This window comes from Caretta caretta, chromosome 9, assembly GCF_965140235.1.
Source record: "Caretta caretta isolate rCarCar2 chromosome 9, rCarCar1.hap1, whole genome shotgun sequence".
NCBI lineage: Eukaryota > Metazoa > Chordata > Testudines > Cheloniidae > Caretta > Caretta caretta.
The window spans coordinates 95,576,278-95,597,352 of record NC_134214.1 but is presented as its reverse complement, the minus strand read 5'-3'; the positions used below and the strand labels follow the sequence as shown (position 1 = coordinate 95,597,352).

At 40.6% G+C, this 21,075-nt stretch overlaps 1 long non-coding RNA gene across 7 annotated transcripts in view; it reads left to right on the top strand.

Moving 5' to 3' along the window:
- Positions 1-21,075, top strand: part of LOC125643014 (uncharacterized) — a 678,305-nt gene that overhangs the window by 209,934 nt on the left and 447,296 nt on the right. For all 7 annotated transcript variants that reach the window (XR_012670030.1, XR_012670031.1, XR_012670028.1 and 4 more), the window contains 2 exons: positions 4,423-4,514; positions 6,277-6,323. This is a non-coding gene — a long non-coding RNA (uncharacterized LOC125643014). The remainder of the gene's footprint in view (positions 1-4,422; positions 4,515-6,276; positions 6,324-21,075) is intronic.

Sequence of the window (21,075 nt, the reverse complement as noted above, 5' to 3'; positions counted from 1 at the left end):
CCAGTCTCTATTTAAGCCTAAATTAATAGTATCCAATTTGCAAATGAATTCCAATTCAGCAGTTTCTCGCTGGAGTCTGGATTTGAAGTTTTTTTGTTTTAAGATAGCGACCTTCATGTCTGTAATTGCGTGACCAGAGAGATTGAAGTGTTCTCCGACTGGTTTATGAATGTTATAATTCTTGACGTCTGATTTGTGTCCATTTATTCTTTTACGTAGAGACTGTCCAGTTTGACCAATGTACATGGCAGAGGGGCATTGCTGGCACATGATGGCATATATCACATTGGTGGATGTGCAGGTGAACGAGCCTCTGATAGTGTGGCTGATGTTATTAAGCCCTGTGATGGTGTCCCCTGAATAGATATGTGGGCACAGTTGGCAACGGGCTTTGTTGCAAGGATAGGTTCCTGAGTTAGTGGTTCTGTTGTGTGGTGTGTGGTTGTTGGTGAGTATTTGCTTCAGGTTGGGGGGCTGTGTGCAGGCAAGGACTGGCCTGTCTCCCAAGATTTGTGAGAGTGTTGGGTCGTCCTTCAGGATAGGTTGTAGATCCTTAATAATGCGTTGGAGGGGTTTTAGTTGGAGGCTGAAGATGACGGCTAGTGGCGTTCTGTTATTTTCTTTGTTAGGCCTGTCCTGTAGTAGGTGACTTCTGGGAACTCTTCTGGCTCTATCAATTTGTTTATTCACTTCCGCAGGTGGGTATTGTAGTTGTAAGAATGCTTGATAGAGATCTTGTAGGTGTTTGTCTCTGTCTGAGGGGTTGGAGCAAATGCGGTTGTATCGCAGAGCTTAGCTGTAGACGATGGATCGTGTGGTGTGGTCAGGGTGAAAGCTGCAGGCATGTAGGTAGGAATAGCGGTCAGTAGGTTTCCGGTATAGGGTGGTGTTTATGTGACCATTGTTTATTAGCACTGTAGTGTCCAGGAAGTGGATCTCTTGTGTGGACTGGACCAGGCTGAGGCTGATGGTGGGGTGGAAATTGTTGAAATCATGGTGGAATTCCTCAAGGGCTTCTTTTCCATGGGTCCAGATGATGAAGATGTCATCAATATAGCGCAAGTAGAGTAGGGGCGTTAGGGGACGACAGCTGAGCCTGTTGCCAACTGTGCCCACATATCTATTCAGGGGACACCATCACAGGGCCTAATAACATCAGCCACACTATCAGAGGCTCGTTCACCTGCACATCCACCAATGTGATATATCATAGAATCAGAGAATATCAGGGTTGGAAGGGACCTCAGGAGGTCATCTAGTCCAACCCCCTGCTCAAAGCAGGACCAATCTCCAATTTTTTCCCCAGATCTCTAAATGGCCTCCTCAAGGATTGAACTCACAACCCTGGGTTTAGCAGGCCAATGCACAAACCACTGAGCTATCCCTCACCCCATCATGTGCCAGCAATGCCCCTCTGCCATGTACATTGGTCAAACTGGACAGTCTCTATGTAAAAGAATAAATGGACACAAATCAGATGTCAAGAATTATAACATTCATAAACCAGTCGGAGAACACTTCAATCTCTCTGGTCACGCAATCACAGACATGAAGGTCGCTATCTTAAAACAAAAAAACTTCAAATCCAGACTCCAGCGAGAAACTGCTGAATTGGAATTCATTTGCAAATTGGATACTATTAATTTAGGCTTAAATAGAGACTGGGAGTGGCTAAGTCATTATGCAAGGTAGCCTATTTCCCCTTGTTTTTTCCTAAGGCTCCCCCCCCGACGTTCTGGTTAAACTTGGATTTATGCTGGAAATGGCCCACCTTGATTATCATACACATTGTAAGGAGAGTGATCACTTTAGATAAGCTATTACCAGCAGGAGAGTGGGGTGGGAGAAGGTATTGTTTCATGGTCTCTGTGTATATAATGTCTTCTGCAGTTTCCACAGTATGCATCCGATGAAGTGAGCTGTAGCTCACGAAAGCTCATGCTCAAATAAATTGGTTAGTTTCTAAAGTGCCACAAGTACTCCTCCTTTTCTTTTTGCGAATACAGACTAACATGGCTGTTCCTCTGAAACCTGTCATTAAAGAACTACTTTCTCTCTTATATTCATACGCACACAGGGTTGTAATCCTGAGACACCTGCTCCATATTAATGCCTAAAAACAAATTAAAGTTATTTCTGGCTAATCACATGACCTAGCAACCAGCTTTTACTTTAGGACAGCAAGAGAACTAGCCAGGTCGTAAATTTCATAGTAAGGATCAACATTTGTGTATTTACTCTCACTACTATAGTTCCATTGGCTTTATTGGGACTTATAGCTTGAATAAGGCAAGCAGGGTTTGGGACACTGTTCTTTCTTGGAACACCCAAGTGAAATATCTGATTCCCTTGTTCCTCCGCTCTAGGAGAAGTAAATGATTGATTGCTTGGTAGTTTCTGGTTATTTAAACTAAAGTTTTCAGGTAGAAGTGGTGCAGAATGTTGATTAAATTATCCAGGAATCAAAGGAAATCAATACAAAACTTAATGACCCCCCCCACACACACTCTGTAGCTCAGTATTAGTCATATTTCATGAGAGCATTGATCCTAGTTATCCAGTAAACAAACTATTTTATTTTCATATTGTGAACTTAATGGCAGCTCTTTTATAGTACTGCCAAGTGTCTCCTGGAGTTCTAGAGGGGAAAAAAGAAACATGGAAAAGCTTCTAAAATAATAATCCCTCAATTAAAAGATGAATATATAAGCAGCAATTCAATATACCTTGGAAAGACTGTTGGCAAAAGAGTCTTGAAATGAGCCACATATTACCTTGTGTGTGTAGTTCTATGTTGAATAAGCACAATCATAATAAAAATAAGTACTATTCATTTACTATTTTGTTGAATAAGTATTATTAATTATTCTACCTGGAGGCCCAGCTGAGACCAAGTCAGCAGCAGAACCAGGACCAAAGCACAGATTTCCTGACTCCCAATCCTCATGCCCTATCCACAACGTCACAAAAGAAGCGCTCTTTCTTAAACAGCCCTAGGCCCTTTTTTTAAAAAACATGTACAATGTAAAAAGCCCAATACTGCAAGCATCCATCACACCTGCCATGTAACTCATGATTTTACTGATGATCAGTTATAAACCCTCATATTCAGCCATGAGACTCAAAGAAAGTTCCATGTACACCCCATGTAGGGTATTTATATGGCCCTCATCCATGCAGTGCTTGACAATCTGTTAATCTATTGACCCTCACAAAAGCCTACCAAGTAGGAAACATCATTGTTCTTATTTTACAGATAGAGAATAGAGGCACAGAAAGATTATCTCACTTGCCCAGGCTCGCCCAGAGGATCTGTGATGGAGCAGGGATTGAGCTCAGGTCTCACCAGTTCCAGTCTGGAATATCCTTGCTCTCCTCCCCAAATACCCAAGATAAAGGATGGGCTTTGTAAAACGTCCAGAACATAACAAAACTGGACTCAGGAGAACTAGGGGGGAGTTCCAGATTCAAGGGGCATTGGAGTCACTGTTAGCAGCTCACTCCTATGGAAACTGAGGGAAAGAAGCACCGTTAAATTAGGTAAAATTCAGAAATGTATCTGCCTTTTGTTTTTCAGATCGAAGTGCTGCATTTAATAATGTCACCTATCACCGTAATATCATAGCACCGAGGAATTGCACAATTAACAAGGCTGAGTGGCACAGTTATTTGCTGTATTATCGACAAAATAGGGGCCCCAACACTATACTCTCAAATTACTTTTTTTAAAAAAATCTCAATCTAAGTCCTGTATGTAGCCTATGCCCAAACCCTTACAAAAGAATCAAGGTGGTTCTTTCTTTAAAGCTCTGTCAGGCTGTGTAACACAGTATCTTTTGAAGTGTAATACTGTTTAATGTGCACGTCTGCCTTTTAACATCCTTTGGGCTCCGTGGTCTCTCTTACAAAAGTATTCTTCAAAAAAATCAGCCTTGAAATATATCTGTCAAAGCAGCTTGTCTCTTCCTTTCTAAGGGACAGGCAACAGAACTAGAGGACTTGTCTGGGGAGGCTGACTCCTGGAGCACAGATGTCTGATGGAGGAAGCATTTGTGCTGTCCAGAGTAGCTTCTGGATTAGGCTGGATCCCTGTTGGCTAGGAGAGAGGAAGCATGTCTACACAGCAACCCACCCGCCCACCAGCAAGACTCAGAGCCCAGCTCTTCAGACTTGCACCGAGGCCTTAAAAAGAGCCATGTAGACATTTGGGCACTGAAACTCACCCCGTCCCCGAGCTTCAGAACCTGAGTTCCAGCATGAGCCTGGATGTCTACATGGCATGAGCCCTGTGAGCTCAAGTCTGTAGACCTAGGCTCTCTGAGACTAGCTGCCATGGGTTATTTTGCCACGTAGACCTACCTAAAGGGGCCATAAATCATGGGCCAGATTTTTCTAACCAAGTTATTTTCTTTGATTTCCTAGCAAATCTTATGTGGACAGTTAGATCCTGAAATGCAGGAATCTGAGAACATCTGAAGCATTGGAAACAAAATAACTGGAATCTGCAAAATGAGGTTTGTTTTTTTACAACAAACCCCCTGTGATGTGTGTCTGCTGTGCTGATCCCAGGCCTTTGACAAAGCTCAAGTGATCACATGGCACAAGTGATTGAAACTATAAACGTGTCATAGATGGAGACTACTATTTTCAGGAGTCTAAGTAATTATTAAAGAGCCATTTTGAATCCAGTTTGGCATAAGAAAGAACAGATTCCTCTAAATCCTTAAGTGACATTGAAACTAATTCTGGCCCAAGACCCTCTATACCCCTCCACTATATAGGGCCTCAGTAAGAATTCCCTTTATGATGCCCCACCTAGGGGTTGGATTGGAGGTGCGATGGGATTGTGTTGGTACTGCTCAGTGCCGATTCTGGACTGCCCATGGTAGCTGTGGGGAGGCTCCTGTAAGTTAGATCAGCTCCACATCCTCTCTAACTCACACTGGGGGCTTAAAACCATCTTTGCCATCCATCCCCCTGGCTGTGCCTTCTACATGGTGCTTCTCTGGAGCCACAGACCAGAATCAGCCCTTTTTAATAAAATGAGCACCATCAACGCCTTTACGAGGTCTCTCTTCATGTCTCCATGTGGATCTCAAAGCAGTTTATCAATATGAATGAATGAAGTGTCATTACCCTTGTGAAGTACTCACATCCCTGCTTTAGTAAAGCCAGAACTAAGAAACTGCTAGTCTAGGTGACTTGCCCAGGATCAAGGAAGTCTGCTGTGGAACGAGAATTGAACCTGGAACTCATGTATCTGAATGTAATGTTTTAACCACTGCACCATACTTTTATGTCACGAGCAACCCTAGACAAAGTTCAGCAAAGCACTAGCATTGGTCTTTGCAGCATGTGTCCTATTATGCTTAGGGGTGGAGTTACAGACACAGGCCTGTAACCCCCAGGGACGGCTGGTGGCACTACCAATGTTGAGATGCTCTAAACTTTACTTAATTTGTAAATTCTCTCGGGCTACTTTATCTTTGTGTGTACAGCACCTCACAGTATGGGGTCTGGGTCCATGACTTAGTCTCTAAACACTCCCATAATACAGACAATAAACTTCATACTTGTTCTGGCCCATATGGTGACTTGGTCCATACTAGCAGAAAGGGCATTGCAAGTAGCTTGCTCTGGGAAATAAATCTGATGCCCAGAGTTTGAGCAGTGTGCTAAATATAACAAGGCGGAAAAAGATAAGACAAGATGCAGGGAGATGCATTCTGAGCTGCATTGGAAGTAGAGAGCTGAGAATTACCCGTAGTGACTCAGAGGGCTACTTTTTTACTGTTCTGTTTTTAAATTGATTCTTTCTTTCTCTTTTTTTAAATTAAAAGATCTGCCCAATGTACAGCAGCTCTTTCCTGTTCAGATCAATTCTCTTTTCCAAGCCTAAATGTGGGAATAATGCATTTGTAAATAAATGAAGAGTGGGATAATTTAATAATCCTGCCTCTGCTGTTTACTTGGTTTCTCTGATAAAAGGCAAACCACTTTTCAGGACTAAGTGCGCTAACTTCTCTGCGCTGTGGCAGTGGGATCTTAATATATCTTGGGATCTGAGATAAATGAACCAAATCAAATTCCTGCTTTAAGTACAAAATTTGATTCAACCTCAAGTAGGAAGCCAAGCCTGGCAACTCTAGCATAATGACAAACCTGCACTTATACTGCATCTCCCAGCCAGAAAGGCCCAAAAGCATGTTACAAACTCCAGGCCTGCTCTACCTCCCACTGAAGTAAATGGAAATCTTCTAATTTTCTTCTCTGCAGAGAGGCTAGATGGTGGAGTGCCAGAATCCTGCCCAGGACAAACCCAGGTTAGAAATTTCTTCCTTGATTCTGCTCAACTGATCACATAAGCTGCCATGGTCGTCAAGTGGTATTGCAATGCTCAGAATTGTGCCTGACCGTCCCATTACAATCTCTGCGTCTATTTAAGTGGGTAACCATTCCCTGTACAGCTACCTTCCCTCTATAGGGCTGCTCTTTAGCAGCAATGATATTTGCCATCTATGGCTTAGTGAAGCAGAAGGTATACCCGATAGCAATGCTACTTAAAGTGGTGGTCCATGGACCTGTGCCGGTCTGCGAGCCATCGGCTGCCGGTCTGCGCGCACATTGGGAAAAATTTTGCTGGTCCCCCACATTAGATAGCTTGAGAAGCACTGCCCTATAGGACAAACACTGCCCTTAAATGGTCCCTCCCTGCTTTTTGGCCTCTGTCATCCCCTTCCCTTTCATTTTACCATTTTTTCGTTGCACTCTGTGAACCTAAGTAATGACAAACGTAAGTGGGAAAAGCCATTCATGCTTCCTATGACTTGCACCCAATGAACATGAAGGCGGAGGAAAGGCAGGAATGAAATATAAATTTATTTTCAGATCTTTCTAGGATGGTTGTTTGTCAAAGAACTATTTTATGTTCCAGTTTTTAACGCCCTGCCCTCTTCCCCCCCCCCCCGCCACTGCCTCCCTACCTTACACGTCTAGCTGTTATGGTTAACGGACTGTGACTTATCACAATCATCTCATTGTTACCTTGTGCCAGACCGGTCTGTCTGGATGGGTCCACTATTGTATCTCATCTTATTCTCAGAGCATAAGCGTTTCTTCAGGGCATTTTGGTTATATGTCTGTAGAGCAACTTGCTCGGTGGGGCTTGAGACTATTGGCACAACTGCAGTACAGATAATCTTTAATATGCATTGTATCTAACTTAATGTCCACCCTGTCACAGCAGAGTTTACCCTTTCCCCTCATTGCATAGCAGCTTCCGTACAGTTGAATGGCTCTGTCGTTTTATTTAAACATTTATTCAAACATTAAGCATTTAAAATCACCTGGATAACACTATAATTAGTTGTGTCATACATAAAACAGAAGAAATAGCATCTCAACTCAGAGCCTTTGGTTTTTAAGCTATTTCCCATTCAGTGAATAGACAGAACTGGGCTAGCGTAATTCCAGCAGGAGATATGACTGGGCTGCAACACCTTCAAGATCACTGATACTGTATAGTCCAATGGGTAGGGTACTGACAGGGTAAGGTCTATCCCTGGTTCTTCCACTGGTCTGTTGAATGTCCTTGGTCAAGTCACTTTGGTTCACCGTGCCTCAGTTTCCCCATCTGTGAAATGGGGAAAACGATACTTGGTTTCTTCATAAAGTGCTTTAAAAGCCAATGATAAAAATAGCTATCTAAGAGCTAGGTCACTATCGTATTCAGAATCAGTTTCAGTTAAATACATTATTATCCTCTTGCAATATTCTTTTGCAGACTTGTTTTATTCTCACTGTAGACTTGTGGGCTATTCTGTATTTAAGATTTACATATCTAATTATTAAAGGGAGTTGTAGCTTCTCAACTTCAAAACTGACACTTTAGCTGATGTGACAGTTTCTTTATCCTGTTGCTTCAAAGCCTCGAAAATAGATTTGCAGAAACAATAATTTATATCACAAACCCTGGGTCTCACGCTTTGTAAAGTCAGAAATAGCATGGTAATCCAAAGCTAATGAGTTATCCACTGCAAACTGCACATCTATATTTGCTTGCCAAGCATCAAGCAGTTCAACATTATAATCATGTGTACGTCTGTCTGTGCCTATGAGAGATGTCTCTCACACACATACTTTGTGGATTTTCCTTTTAAAATGATTTTAAGTAGCAGAGGAAAAAGACAGTAAGTCTGCCTACTGCACGTATTTTGTTTGGGTAGCTAAATAGATATGAAATATCAGTGTTGCCTTCATTTAGTGGTAAGAGTGATACAACACATTGCTATACAGGGTCCAGTTTCCTGTCAGCCTGTCTTCAGTTTTAGCAATAACTCAATTTCCCTGCATTAATATTTGCCACTCCTCTTAGCTGTACTTCATCTTAGCTGCTGAGTGTAACAAACTGTATGGCCAGGTTATTATTAATCAACCTCTTTGGCACCAGTCAAGCAGACACGTAAATGACATCAATTCCGCCTACAGATAGGTGCAGGTATAAAAATTGCTCCCTCAAAATGGGAAGCTGAGTTGGACAGTCTATCAAAATCAGCGTCTGATATGTTGGAACTTGACTACAGTGCTGGGAGCACAGCAAGGAGTCAGGGGAAAAGAAGTCAGCATGGGGGAAACTGGGAATAAATGAGCAGGGAGACTGGGAGTGTGGGGAGACCAAGACTGGCAGGACATGAGGACCAGGACCTCATACAAGAAGTATGAGGACTGGAGATTGGGACTGGCTAAATAAGAATCGGCCTGGGATGAGGCGGTAAGAGGGGGGAAGAGATAGGACTGGCACAGGGACAGGTTGGAGGAGATGGGGCAGAAGGGGACAAGCTTGGAGGGAACAGGAAGTGGAGTCATTCAGTGTGTAGGATGGACCTGTTCAGGGGATAAGGGTTGTGTAGTGAAGTAAAGTATTTTCTGTAATAACTGTTTTCTGTAGCTTCATTTGTTGCAGAAGTTGGAAGGTGTCTAGTGAACGAGCAAAGGGATTGCAGGAAGAGAAAGGATAGTTTCATGGTTAAGGCAGTTGAATGCTACCCTGGAGAACTGGATTCTATCCCTGCTACAGTGTTCCTGTATGATGCCCGGCAAATTACTTAAACTAGGCTTTTCACAGGCAGTCACTAAGTGTGTGTTCCTCATTTTCTGGGTTCCTGGATTGAGACCTTGTGGTCTGATTTGCAGAAGTGCTGAGCACTCACAGCTGCAACTAAAGTCAATGGGAGTTGTTCTTTGAACATATGGAGTGCTATATAATGCAAATACTCTGAAGACCTAGATACCTCAAATTGGGCCCCACAAATTAGTGGATTCTTTTGGCTTTAATCTTTTTGTGTCTTTGTACCCTATTTTACAAATGGGGATAATACCACCACCCTCCCAGGGATGTTGTGAAAATGTGTTAATGTTTGTGAAGCCCTCAGTTACTATAGCGAATTGCAGCATAGAAGGGCCAATGAGAATATTAATAATTCTGTCTTCAAAGCGGGGTTTGAATAATGTGCATTATTCTAGGGCCACCTACAACAATGAGGAGAGAACAAAATGTTGAATGATGCTCATTCAATGAGTACTGTCCATCCTGCATGTTGAATAAGTCAAGGTCCTCTGGAAAAAATAATATGTGATAATATAATTAAAGACTGTATCATAAAACATGTGCGCATGGGGGATGAATTAAGGTTGTGTAGACAATATTAATTCTGGCCTTTACTAACTTTTTGAGAGCTTGACTTTAAGAGTAATCTGTGTGTGTGTGTATGTGTGTGCAAAATACATATTGATTGAGGGCTAGATCCTCAACTGGAGTAAGGTACTATCCAGTGTGAATAAGAGTGGCAGAATCTGGCCTGTGCTGCACAATGTTAGTTAATTGCCATACAACTAATGGAACAAATATATTCCTCCAGAAACATGGATGCCCATAAAAAGTGTACGAACCTACCTGTCCATGAGGAGAGAGATTAAAAGAAGGAGAGTTCCTGTCATTCATTTGGTGGAGATTTTTACTGTAACTAGCTAGATATTTATTTAGAAGATGAACAGGCTAATGCTCATGTACTGTTCCTATTACACAAATTTTTCCATTGCAAACTCTGTTAGTTGTCTGTCAGCACTGGCAGCTGGCTCTATGTGAGAAGGCTGCTATTCTTAGAGAATGGACTAAAAGATTTTATTACTGTGTAGGTATCATTGATTTTATCTGAGACAGGTCATGAGAAACTGAATCCTTTTGTTTCTTCAATGCGGTTGACAAATATGGTCACATTATTTCCTTGTGCTTGAAATTACACCTAAAGCAGATACGTCTTCCATGAGAACTGGAGAAAGATAAGTTAGTTTACCTTTACATGGTGACCCTCAGTTGTGAGAGAAGACTGCCCATTCCAAAATTAATTTCCGTGGGGGGTGAGACTATTTCATGGTCTGTATTAAAAATTCCTCCAATCAGATTTAAATTTAATCGCTAACATCTGGTTGGAGTTGACCCAGGGACTCACCATTCACAACATGCTGAGTGTAACTTGTTTGAGCTCAGTTTTGTAAAGCAACATGACACAATATCAATTTGCTCTCCACCTGCATACCATATTTCAGAATTAAATGAATAATTGCACAAGGCCAAATTGAATTCATTTTGATTTCTGATTTGTAGTCCTCATGCTTAATCTGGTTGGGAAACAGACCTTTGCATGCATGTTTCACTACTTCTGTTTAGGTATTTCATACATGACAATTCCTTGGCAATGTTTTTCCAAGAGCTTTGCCTTCAGACATAGGTATGAACCAAAGCATTGACACCACACACACACACACAGATTGGGCCAAAACCTCAGCTCCTCTGGAAGGAGTAAGTTATGACATGAAACCACAGCTCTGCATTGGGGGCAAGATGGAGAAAGAACCTCCATCAGAGCTGTGGGAGGGAGCACCTCAACTCCTGGGGAGTGCAACAACCATACTACCTTAGAGAGGTTCTTCTCCATCCATTTCTGGCCATCTCTGCTGGCTGGTGCAAATGTGTGGAGCCATTGTCTTGCATCCTCAGTGTTCCTTTGCATATGCTAATAGACTTTTCATTACTTGCACTGAAGGCTGTTTCAGCCATTGGTGACCTGAATAGATCTGCAGCCTGGAGACAGGGAGGAAAAATCCTTTTCCTCCTGCTCCTTGACTTTGTGCATCTGTCCAACATCTGCCCTGGCTGTTTGGTCTGTGTTCAGTGTCCTGGATTTGGGTCTATCAAAAAGATAATACTCCATAGATAAAGTTACTGATGGAATTAAAAATGCAAGGCCAGACATGCTGTTACTGGAGCATTTCTATATGGGGCCCTGTTTCCATACACAGCAGTCATTTCCCCCCACTTAGAATAACAGACTCAAGGAAATGTTGCCAGGGTCAAAAATAAAATGCAAATTTAGAAAGAAATCTTTCCTTAAAGCCTCCTTCCTGGTGATTCACTGGTGGGTGGTAAATTACCAAAGCCGTTAGAAATGTTTCACATTGAAAAAACAACAAAGCAAACACACCATAGTGGAAATCAGAAAAGGCAGTCTCGGAGCAAATGGTCAACCTACTGATCCTCCAACTGTGGACAAAGGATAAATACTGTGTGACTTGCTCCATTTGTGCTTTACAAATGACCTCGGTTTGAACCCTAAATGCATGGCAGCTTCAGAACATTTAAGGATAACCTGGTAGAGCAAAACTGCTCATCTCCAGTCTCAATGAAAATTTGTATATATAAAAATCAAGCTGCCCACTGTTAATTCATAAATTCAGCTCAAGTTTGAACCAAGTCAAATTTTGAGAGCATTTAAGATGAATATTCAGGATGAATATTTCAGATGGTAAGAAAGCAGTCAGCAGGAGCTAAACCATCAGTTGAAAGAAGAGCTGTACTCTTGTTATCTGAGGCTTTCTCTGCATTTTTGCTGTGAATGACTTCTATGCATTCAAATTCAGGTCCAGGATACTCTGCCTTTTGATCGGAATAATAGAAACCTATTTGCCAACAGCACCAAATGAGCTATGCAAATGAGCCAAATTAAGGACTTATTCCAACTCCCACTGAAGTAACTGTGAGACTTCCTATTGCATTCAATGGAAATTGGATCTAGCCCTGTGCCACAAACTGTTGGATGGCTGTGTATTTGTCAGGTGCATTTTTGCATTTGTTCTTCATAACACACATTTTCTCCAGCCACATGGAGTCATCTTTTAAAAATTCAACTAAACACAGTATGCTACTGATGAAATAAGACTGGGTATGTTCCCAAATATAGCACCTACTGAAGTCAATGGGAGTTTTTCCATTGAGTTCAGTGGACTTTGGAATGGCCCTTACCCAGTTACTCCGCATAAAGGTTTCAAAAGGCTCACAGAGTTTGGGTTACAATAATCTGATGATCATTCTGTACTCTCAAATACTTAATATCCTTTTTCTTGTCAATTAACTCAATCATTCTAGGGACAGACAGTCTTCTCAGGGATTCTATAAACTTCCTTTAACCTTTCTGGTACTCATTAGAGTTTTAAAACTGGCGGGGGAGGGGGGATTTAAAACATAAGCTATCCTTTGTTATCAAAATATTATCAAATATTTCATAGTAACCTGACCTGTGTATTACCACACAACTGTGAGTCAGGCATTTGATATTCAGTCAAAAGAAATAACACTGACTGCCTTGTGTTGGATCAAGGGGTAGTTCATGAGTATTAGCAACACTAATGAGAGGAAGAGGAAAACAACCACAAAACAAGAGAAATAGAGATAAGAGGGAAGATGTAAGGAGGGAAAGAAAGTCGTTCTTTGATTGTACTGTGGGCTTTTTCCCTAGTGCAGACCCTTCTCAAACCAGCTGGCATGTGATATAGTCAACGTTGCAGATTATATGACTGCTGATTAGATAGACCCCTGCAAAACTGGCACAAAGGTTATGATTTGATAGTGAGTGGCAGACAGCTTTTGTCTGGGATGGAGCTCCAGAGTTCTTCCACAGAGATCCATTTTCCCATGAATTCTACTCCATAGACGCACAGTTTGAGTCGCTATATTGAGGTTCTTTCCCCTTGACTTTGAGAAATGAACATATGCTAAACTCTGTGTGCCTGCCCTTAGTCCGCAGAAATCCCTTTATGTTTGGGCATGCTCACAGCCTTTTCCACTTGTTCTGCTCTTCTCGAGTACTCATTACTTAATGGTCTACATTTTCTGCTATTAATCTTCTCTTTAATTTAAGATTTTGTTTTTAATTTTCTCTGAAGGCTACACGGATCTGATCCAAAGCCCGTGACGTCAATAGGAGTCTTTTCTTATGTCATCACACATCATTGTTAGGCTACTGTCTAACACGGCAGCCTTGACTCCTCTAATATGGGTGTGCCCCCAAACCACGAGCAGGAGTCTCTGCAAGGAAAGAGGCTTCATTGGTTCAGCCACAGAGGCAGGAAATCTTGATGGAGTGGAAGACCAAATGCCAAGTCTTGTTCAGATGTTCTTACAGCAGTGCAGGGCATGAGTCCTCTTTGAAAGATGCTGATCTTTAAGGCTTTTCCCATTTTAAATGCCTAATTCTAAAATCTCAGTACAAGCAAATCACCCATTGACAGCCGATGGGACTACGCTTCTGTAAGGACAGTAGGAATGATCTCTAATTTACAAATGTCTGAAAAGTTACAGTCTGGTGACACTGCTATTTACCTCTCAGATTTCTGCCTTGTGCTCATCCCCATTCTGAAGAGATGAGAATCCAATGATTTTTTTTTTTTTTTAAAGAACTGCTGCACTGTGGGGGTATTACTTAGCAAGGAAGTATATCAGCACGCTAACATAAACCAAGTTTTTCTACTGCAAAGCATCTGCTGGTTAATGGTTTCCCTGGGGTGTAATCTAACTCCCATTAAAGACAATGGGAATCTTTCTATTGGCTTTAATGAGACTTGGATCAGGCCCATCAGGTTAATTACTTAATAAATTTCTTTTGTAATACAGCAAATGGGGGGTAATTCTGTTTGTTGTATAGCAAAATAGCTTAACTGCCAATTTTTATTATGGTATTTGGTGCAAATATTATTTATGCCAAAAGATTTTCTATCCACATAATTAAAAACAATAGTCATGTTCTCTGGTTTTGGTTAGTTGGAGGAATAGACCTAAAAATATTAACTATTTTTTAAAGATAAACATGGTATTGGAAACCGTGAGGGTGTCTGATAATCATATTTAATTTTACACATGAAATAAGTGATTTGTGGAAAGCAATATCCTTCCTTGGCAGAAAGTCTTGTAACATCTGAATGTTGATGGCTTGCTCATTACTGATCTATTTTGAAAGCATGAAAAACTTGCTGTGAAGATGTATTATGCCCACAGAGTATTTGTATCACACGCACATCTGCTCTAGGAATTATTTTGGGGAAGTTCTATGGCCTGTACTGTCCAGCAAGTCAGACTAAATGATCACAATGGTTTCTTCTGACCTTAAAATGGATTAATCATGTTCTATAAGTCTTTCCTTTCTGTTAATTCTCTTTGCGTAAAAATAATTTTGAATCGCATCCATTTGATTAGCTCTTTTTTTTATCTAAGATAAGCCTCCTAAGAGGCTAATCTTGATTGATTTAATATAAGCATCAATATTGTAAGAAAACAAGAACTAAAAACAGTGTTCTATACAGAAATAAGTGGGTAGAATTTTAGGCACAACTTGTGCTGATTGATAGTTTTGTTGTGTTCTTTTTCCTCAACGTTTATAGGATGCATTCTCCAGCATCATAATATAGCATGATTTCCCTCATGATTCATTAACATGTTAAATTCGTCTACATGCTCAGTATTAATTGATGGCTAAATTAAATTGAATTTATAATTTATTAATATTTCCAATGCACGTTGCGATCCTCTGAGGGGAAGTAGCATAGAAGTACAACATATTGGCATGACATAATATTCAAGGAAGGAACAGATTTGTGGGAGAGGATCAGTTCTACCCAGTTTTGCTACAGCATGCAAATTTCACACTGCATTGTGTGGGTGGTTAGCTGAGAAGTTTTCATCCCACCAAGGTATATGTTAGTGTCAGACTTGTTAGTCTTCATACAATTGCCTCTGGATGACATGCCTCTGGATGTAATGAATGGCCAGCTATCTTTGTTTATTACACCTTTAGTCTGCAAAACTAGGAGTTGGGTATGCTGTTGAGTATTCCAAAAAAATCATCCAGGTGAAGTTTTATGAAGTTTCAATATACAAGCTGAAAATTGTGATGTGACAGATGTTGGGGAGAAAAAAATCCAATTCACCTTGCTAAAGATTACTGAGTTCAGCTAAAATTTTACAAGTGATTAGAAGTGTCACAAATGGGGACAACTCATGAATTTGTCTGAATTTGTCTAGCTTCCACTTCCAGCCATTAGATCATTGTTATAGCTTTTTCTGCAAGACTGAAGAGCCCATTATTATATATTTATTGCCCATGTAGGTACTTAGATTGCAATCAAGTCATCCCTTTATTCTCTTTACTAAGTAGATTGAGCTCCTTGAGTTTATCACTATAAGGCATATTCACATGGATAATGTAGTTGGATGAACCAGCTGAATTAAATCAGGAAGGTTTTTTCCTGGCTGGCTGATCATCAGTTTGGGCATCGAAGGAAAGAATATTTGGGTGAAATCCATATCTCATTGAAGTCAGTGGCAAAGCTCCCATTGACTTCAGTGGGGCCAGGATTTTATCCTCTGTGTCTAAGATCTGGATTCATTGTTCATGTAGATGTTATCTTTGTAGTTAATGATACTATCTGCTAAGGTCTATCTGCTAAGTTCCAGTCACATAGTTTGACCTGACCAAAACTGTATACAGTCTTTCGGAAGAGAAGGTAAGTTTTGGATTCATGAATGTTTGTGTTATATGGGTGTGTTTATTGGATTCGTTTCTTTATCTTTCACTCTTGTTCTCCTGATACTCTGCCCCATTTTTCTCTGCTTCATATGCACACAAACACCTACCTCCCAAAATATCCATTGTCCACTGAAAAGATCGTGAATCCTGTCTCAGGTTATGCAAAAGAGGCATCTTTCTTACCTCTTGCTCCTGTGAGCCAAGTACATGAAATAAGAAGGCCCTTCAACAAAAAGTATAAATTATTCCAGACTAGTTTATTTTATATTGAAATAAAATTATTTAAAGAGAAGATAAATTGTATGCAGCATCTATCAAATAATATATCTGTCTCATTTTTTAAGGCAATTCAACTTTTCTCTCGTATTATGGAATATTTATACTGTTTTAAAAAAAGCCACAAAAATACTCCCATATATATCTATATATATATATCTATATATGTATATACACACACACACACACACACACACACTTGTTTGTGAGCTTGTCATATAAACAGAAGACTCAGCTATACAGCTATAATATTATGCAGCCTGGATGATAATAGCAATGCCAAGAATTAGGGGTTATTTAAAAGGTGAGTAAGTGAGGATGAAATGGCTCAGAAGAGTATCTTAAATCTCTAATGGTCATTCACATAAATAATACTTCACCATTTCCCATCTGCCATTCTCCACGAAGATTTGTGGTACTCTTTGATCAAACGACTTGTCCTTGAAGTACAGTTAGCATTCTAGTGTGAAATATCAACTGTTCTGCTATGACAGAATGAGTTCAGTCAGCAAGCATCAAAAGCTCTGTGTGACACTTATCGTAGGAGCTGAAAATAAAATGCAGTTTCAACCAGGTGGAGCAACCAGCACTAGCTGCTTATTAGAATGGCAAAAACCTTAATATTTAAAATAAATTTATTCTGATGACAATAGTATTAGCCAATGAGCTGTGGTTAACTGATAATCTTGCCAGAGTGGTCAGCCTCCTTATTCAGTGAGTTTCTTCATAGTCTTTCTTTTCTTATTTTCATAAGAATGTTGTACAGTAATTCCTCACTTTCACTCCAACTGTATCACTCTCCCCAGTTTTACAATTTGTTTTAGATAGGCTGTGTCACAGATCTGCTTAGGCTCTCCCTCCTGGGCACTCACCAGAGAGCTGGAGGTGCAGGGGTCCAAATGCCGACTCCTAAGTACCCTTGGTTTGCTAGGGGTGGGCAGAGTTTAGACACTGTTGCTGGCTTTGTGCCTCTATGTACACACTCCAGGTGAAGACCTCTTGTCTGAAACCCCTTTGGCAATAGAGATCCTCTGTGGTCCAATTGTCTAGTTCCTGAAAGTAGTGTATTCTCCCCTTAGCCTTCCAAGTATTTCTTGCACATTCCCCAGAATCCCAACAAAGGTGTGAGCCTTTTGGTTTACAATTTGCCTTTTCAGGGGCACACTGCAGCAAAAGCGAACAGAAACGGAGTCAGAGTTTCCATGGGATTCTAAACACAATTTGTTCTTCACTTAACGACACAAGAGACACAGACCTAGACAAAATAATAAACACACCCGTATTCATTTTCGCTGTTTCAGTTTCCTCCCCACTGTGGAGAGTTCTTTGGGTGTAGGCCAGAATCCCCTAAGGAATCTAGGATTCTCTTGCACAGGGCTTCTCATCCAAAACAAGGAATCCCTATGTTGTTCTTTTTCTTAAATAGCTGCAGAGATACTCTCTATTTTATCACCTCCAGCCTCCTTTGTCAGAAGACTGCCTGATCAGCACCAGCAGGTGAGCACAGAACCTTCCCAGGAGACTTCATTGCCAGGTGACCTTTCCCCTGTAAACCAGTTCTCCTGGGTAAGTGCCAACCTTTTGTCTCAAGGTATTTCCTTTCAAATAGAGGACAACAAAGATTTAATGAATCTCTATTCTACTATCATCTCTTGGAATTTCAGCCCAGCATGTAAGTAAAAGGACAACTGGAAAGGCAAAAACAAAAAAAACTCTTCACATTCAAAAAGGAGTTTGCAGCTTGATAAAGATACATAGAGTTCATCATCTCACATACAATTCTTAAATTGTACTTAGGCAGTTTCCCCAAATTGTCACATCCTGTACCATAAAAAAGACTTGATGAATAATACTGACAATGTGTAATCTTAAACTGAGTGTTAAATAGAGCTAGGTAATTTCCAATAATAAGCTAAAAAGAGAATGAAAACAACATATTACTATGTTATGTTGGGAGAGAGGTTAATTAACTTGATTGTCATTTTGTCAGCCTTTAGGGTCATTAGTGGCCTGCACTCAGACCAGTCTTAGGACCTCCAAGTATTGCCTCCTAAAAGACTCGATCATCAGCTGATGTTAATTGGTATGGCTCCATTGACTTCAAGATGAATGGAAGTAATCTCAACACATATGAAGTCTTTACGAATCCCCCCCAAAAAGATCAGCTCTTAGAGCTACCACCGTTCACACCAGCTGAAGGTCTGAACCTCAAGGAACCCCAAATAAATATGGGGGGATGAGGAATATTTGCAATACTAAATATTTGTAAATGAGATCTCTACACATGGTGAGGGATAGGAGGGAATGCCGAACATACTTTAGTAGAGGGACTGTACATACCTTTTGTGCATCAAGATGACTTTCATTCAGACCCTTCCTGCGATCATTATAAATGGAAACCTCTAGCCAAATGCAGCATGATCGGCTTCATTTGAATGCAGACTATATGTCCAGTCACAACAGCTCCCACATGAGCTATGGAGCTTATGAATAATCAGACTGAATGCAAGACTATAAAGGATTATTACTTTGTTTTTATTCATGCTTTTCCTTCCACTACCATTAACTTGAATACAAAACCAAAAAAAATGCCATTGCTTTTGTGGTGCTGAAGTCCTTATCCAATTAGATGCAATGAACTTTTATTCTCATATTGGCTTCAGTGTTAGTTTTGTCTGAAGGAGGAATAAGCAAAACATTAGTAAATACTTCATGAGTTGGCTCATACAAAATACATAGGAATAGAATACTCATCACCTTATAAGTCCATAGAAATATAAATCTATTCACAATTTATACATAGAAAAACTAGAGGGCTTTAGTTGTAAGAAATTGAGAAGGAGATAAAAACAGAGGGTCAAATTCTCTGATGGTGCAAATGGGTGAAATGCCATTGAAGTCAATGGAGGTGCTCCTATTTACCAAAGTTTGTCTCTTGGGTTGGAGAGAGAGAGAGAGAGAGGTCCTCATAAATACTCCTTTACTCCAGTTACATGCTGGCATTCGTCCAGTGAAATTAATAATGGCATAAAGCCAAGCCCATAAAAAAGAAAAAAAATACAAAAATGAGGATTAAAATAGTCACGAAGGGACATGCATAAACACTGCCATTGCTAAAGACTGAAGGACACATTCTGCACTGACTCACAGCCCATGTAACCTACAGAAGTTAGTTTGGCCCAGAACAAAGAAGAGAGATTTCCTCCACGCAAACAACTCATTCTCGATCAAAGTGTGCTCTTTGATTTGCACATGCCACTCCTGTTGACTTTAGTGACAGTTGATGCATGCATACGATGGTCTAATTTCATCTTATATATTTGATGACACTCTTCCTGGTCATAAAGGGTGAAAACTACTCCTGTTCAGAGCACAAGGCATGTGCACTGTTTAAATCCCACATAAATCTTCAAAATAGGTTTAAATGGTATAATGACATGGTTTGTACAATAGTTGGGTCTTTAGGTGAATTTTACTCCCCAATGAGTGACTGTTTTTCTTGAGTTGCCCTAATGACACCGAGAAGGAAGAGGATTGGAGAAAATAGGGCAGAGTCTTTAAGGTATAGTCATAAACTTTTAGTATAAAAACAGATAAATTCCTTCAGTGTTTTGAATTGCTAGCATGGCCATCTTGGATCTGTCTGTTCCATTTTGTGAGATGGGTCAACAGGTTTACAAAGGCCATTCAAAGGGTAACCACTGCACCATCTCCACTAGGCATGAGATTATTCCAAGGTTGACAAGCAATGTTTGTGGTATTAATCAGATATCCAGAAAGCTCCATCACCCTTAGATGACATGAGGCATAGTGCTGATATGGCTTTTTTTCCTCCTTTTTCTACAATGGCAGTTGAAGTGAAGAGCAGTTCACTGATGCTACAGTTTCTCACATTCTCCTAAAAGCCACTGCTGCGCATGCTTTCCTAGCAACCCTTTCCAAAGGGAGGTCTCTAGAGGCACAGAAAAGCACATCTATGAATGAGTATGTTAGTTTCCCGACACCATAATAATCATAAAAATAAAAGGAGTACTTGTGGCACCTTAGAGACTAACCAATTTATTTGAGCATGAGCTTTCGTGAGCTACAGCGCACTTCATCGGATGCATACCGTGGAAACTGCAGCAGACTTTATATATACACAGAGAATATGAAACAATACCTCCTCCCACCCCACTGTCCTGCTGGTAATAGCTTATCTAAAGTGATCATTAGGTGGGCCCACCTGATGATCACTTTAGATAAGCTATTACCAGCAGGACAGTGGGGTGGGAGGAGGTATTGTTTCATATTCTCTGTGTATATATAAAGTCTGCTGCAGTTTCCACGGTATGCATCCGATGAAGTGAGCTGTAGCTCACGAAAGCTCATGCTCAAATAAATTGGTTAGTCTCTAAGGTGCCACAAGTACTCCTTTTATTTTTGCGAATACAGACTAACACGGCTGTTACTCTGAAACCCATAATAATCATAATAATTTCTGAAGGACTGTTACTGAGCAGTATGAGTCTGCATACATTGTGAGTCATTTAACAGTACCCCGCTCGCCGATACAGTAGCTGTAAAATTGCCAGTGGACAGAAAACTTCTGGTGCTTGTGTAATGCAGATAGACCCTGGTCGTCGGTGGACAGGATCAACCCGGGGACCTCTGGAGCTTAGTGCATGAGCCATTACCGCATGAGCTAAGGACAACTGGCTGTTAGCTAAGGCTGTAGAGTGTCTCTCTCTCTCACACACTCATATCATATCATATAATATAAAGCTTAATCTATTCGCTGATCATGATATTCCTCATAGACAAATGAGATTAGGTAACAATTTATGATTGGAATAACTGTCTGTGATGGGAGGATAACCATTTGAATAAGTCAGTTTCTTTCCAA